We start from the raw sequence: 3,819 nt of genomic DNA, 5'->3' as shown, positions 1-3,819 counted from the left end.
TGTGTGCTCTGGTTTCCTCCCACACTCCAAACACATGCAGGTTTGTATGTTAATTGATTTCTGTAAATTGTGCCTAGGGTGCAGGTTAGAACTTGTGTGAACGGGTGAACATTGGTTGGCACGGACTCGGTGGGACTGTTTCCACGCTGTATCTCTGAAAATAAAGGGCCAGACATTTTAAACTAAGGTGCATTGAAATTTCTTCTCACAGAGGTTAGTATATATTTGGAATTCTCTGCCCCAGAGACCGCTGAAAGTATATAAAGTGGACTGTAAAGAGACGTCCTTTGCACACAGAGTCTTTTACTGGATATTGTTTATTAATTTCACTACACACATGTTATGCCCTAGCTGTCCGTGGTCATCACTGGAACTAGAGAGCGAGCTGGAGGTGGGGAAGCTACAATTATACAAGAGACAATGGGGAGTGGTTAGTAGTGGTGAGGTCACTATGTTAAAGGAACATGCACTGATCTACATCCTTCCTCTTGGAAACAAAAGTGACCACGGCTCATGCGCTAGGCTCAAACTACAAGCAGGGAGCAGATAGAATGCAGCACAACACAGACTACTCGTACACACCGTACCGGACAGGCGGCCTGACCACTCTCCCAGAGCGGGTGCGCAACCCACCATCCCCTCCGGTCGAAGGAACAGCATGGACGGGTGCGGGTACAGAGGCTGGGGAACCAGGGGAAGGAGGAGGACTGGGAAGCGATACACGCGCAGGCGAGGGAGGGGAAGGGGGCTGGGGCAACTGCGGATGTACCGGAGCAGGAGGCACATCAGGCACCGGGGACTGGACGGGAGGTGAATACGGGACCGCGGGAGGCGGTGCAGGCTCGTTTACCAGCATCAGGTGCTGGCGGGTACGACGATACACGGTGCCCTCGTAGTTGACCAGGTACGACCGTGGAGAGTCAGCATTGCCGACGACCACGGCCAGCCGGTGGTGACCGGAGGTGGACTCCATCCGGACAACCTGGCCAGCGAACAGAGGTGGAAGGGGACGGGACGATTTGTCAAAGGAGCGCTTCTGAATGAGCTGCTTTTCAGTGAAGCGCTCCCTGACAGCGGCAGGGCTCCGAGCCGTGGGTTGCAGGGATTGCTGGGAGACGGGGATAGGGGGTCTAGTGGTGCGGGACATGAGGCGCTGGGCAGGGGAACCGAGCGCGGGGTCCCGGGAGATGTTGCGGAGGTTGAGGAGGGCAAGGTACAAGTCCGAACTGTCAAGCCGGCAACGTTCCATCAGTTCCTTAGCGCTGCGGACAGCGCGCTCTGCAAGTCCATTGCTTTGCGGGTACTCGGGGCTGCTGGTGATGTGGCGAAAGTTCCACCGGGTGGCGAAAGCAGCAAACTCCGCGCTGGTAAACTGGCTGCCGTTGTCGGACTGGAGGGATGCCGGGGAACCAAAGGTAGAGAAGTGGCGGCGAAGCTTCCCGATGACGGCAGCAGACGTGAGGGACGGCAGCAGGTCCACCTCGAACCAGCTGGAGTAGGAGTCCACCTCCACCTCCTTCGACCGGAGGGGATGGTGGGTTGCGCACCCGCTCTGGGAGAGTGGTCAGGCCGCCTGTCCGGTACGGTGTGTACGAGTAGTCTGTGTTGTGCTGCATTCTATCTGCTCCCTGCTTGTAGTTTGAGCCTAGCGCATGAGCCGTGGTCACTTTTGTTTCCAAGAGGAAGGATGTAGATCAGTGCATGTTCCTTTAACATAGTGACCTCACCACTACTAACCACTCCCCATTGTCTCTTGTATAATTGTAGCTTCCCCACCTCCAGCTCGCTCTCTAGTTCCAGTGATGACCACGGACAGCTAGGGCATAACATGTGTGTAGTGAAATTAATAAACAATATCCAGTAAAAGACTCTGTGTGTAAAGAGACGTCCTTTGCACACAGAGTCTTTTACTGGATATTGTTTATTAATTTCACTACACACATGTTATGCCCTAGCTGTCCGTGGTCATCACTGGAACTAGAGAGCGAGCTGGAGGTGGGGAAGCTACAATTATACAAGAGACAATGGGGAGTGGTTAGTAGTGGTGAGGTCACTATGTTAAAGGAACATGCACTGATCTACAGGACGTTGATACATTTTTGAAAGATTAGGGGATTGTGGGGGTCTGGCACAGAGGAGAAGGGAAGCAGTGTGGGTTGGGAGGTTAAAACCGGCGCCCGTGAATTGCCACCAGCGTGTGCGTGAGTGGTGGAATCTGGAGGGGATCGATGGGAATTTAGGGAAAATAAATAATGGGATTCATTTTAGTTTAGTTTAGTTTATTGTCACATGTACAGTGAAAAGGTTTTGCTGCACGCTAACTCGTCAGCGGAAAGACAATGTAGGGGAAGTGTGAACAGGTGGTTGATCAGCACAGACTCAGTGGGCCGAAGGGCCTGTTTCCTTACGACATTTCCTCTGTGACCTGTATGGAGGATATTGGCCCCATCAAGTCTATGCCAGCTCCCATGCAGAACAATCCCATCAGTCCTGTTAAGGAGAACTCTGCACAGACACCATCTCCTGGAGTCAGGATCAAACCCAGGTCCCTGGGCAGTGAACAGAGGCATCAACTACTGTGGCACCGTGGAGCACAACACTCATTCCATCAATGTGGCATTGTGGACTTGGCACTGCCAGGGTGAATGGTGCATTCTAATCCTGCATGACTGGCACAACAAGCAGACCAGGATCAGCAGGTTGTAACTATACCAGTGTGAAATGTGGTGCTCTTTGGTATTTTATAATGGGATGAGATGTTGGAAAAAGTGTTTCACTTGTCTCTCTGTCTCTGTCTCTGCCTCGGCTCTGCATCTGCCTCAGTCTCTCTCTCTCTGTTTCTCTCTCTGTTGCTCTCTCTCTCTCTCTCTGTTTCTCTCTCTGTTGCTCTCTCTCTCTCTCTCTCTGTTGCTCTCTCTCTCTGTTGCTTTTTCTCTGTCACTCTCTCTCTTTCTCTCTCTCTCCCCTCAATGTGCACCCCTCATGACCCTGCCTGATCAACCATTGGCTGAAGAGAGAGAGAGAGGGAGTGAGAGAGAGAGAGAGAACACACCAGGAGGGACTGAACCCATACAGAGGCAAAGGCTGATCCCACACACAGAGGGAAAGACTGAGCTGCCAGGATAAGCCTGAGACTGCCAGCATCTTCTCTGAGGCAAGGGTGAACTGCAGGGAGAAGCCTGTGATCGCCACAACTCTTTTGAGACCAGGACTGAGCTGCCGGAACAAGCCTGAAATCACCAGCACCATCTCACATGCGCTCTGATGGCAAGGGACAGGGCCCCCATGTAGTCCTGAACTGTCCTGTCACTGTAAATAAAACCTCCCACGTGAGTTCACCCTACTGTGAGTGTCGGTGTGGTCACTGGCAGCATCCCCATTGCCATCGTTGCAACGTACCTCATTGACACATGGAAGGCTGCAGCTTTGAAAGTGGACCATTGTGTCCATTATTTATTTCATTTAGTTTTTGTTCCTTTGTTGTGTTATCCATCGAGCATTGTGATTACAAACCTGTTCTGCTGCTGCTACAAGTATGAATGTTATTGTTCCGTTTCGGGACATATGACAATAATTCACTCTTGACTCTCTTCCACTTCCCAGCTGTCAACCCATCGAACATCGAATTGATTTGGTTTTTTGAATGCTCTTCTGATTAATTTTTTAATGGGACTGGAGATTCTGTCTCCACCACCCTTTCAAACTGAGAGTTCCCGTCCCCCATTATTCTTTTGTGCAAATATATTTTCATTAAATTCTTTTATCAATTAATTTAGATCTATGACTCTCCCTCGGCTGTGATGGCTGGACCTTTAGACT

This window comes from Rhinoraja longicauda, unplaced genomic scaffold, assembly GCF_053455715.1.
Source record: "Rhinoraja longicauda isolate Sanriku21f unplaced genomic scaffold, sRhiLon1.1 Scf001302, whole genome shotgun sequence".
NCBI classification, from domain to species: domain Eukaryota; kingdom Metazoa; phylum Chordata; class Chondrichthyes; order Rajiformes; family Arhynchobatidae; genus Rhinoraja; species Rhinoraja longicauda.
This window is presented reverse-complemented; position numbering follows the sequence as displayed.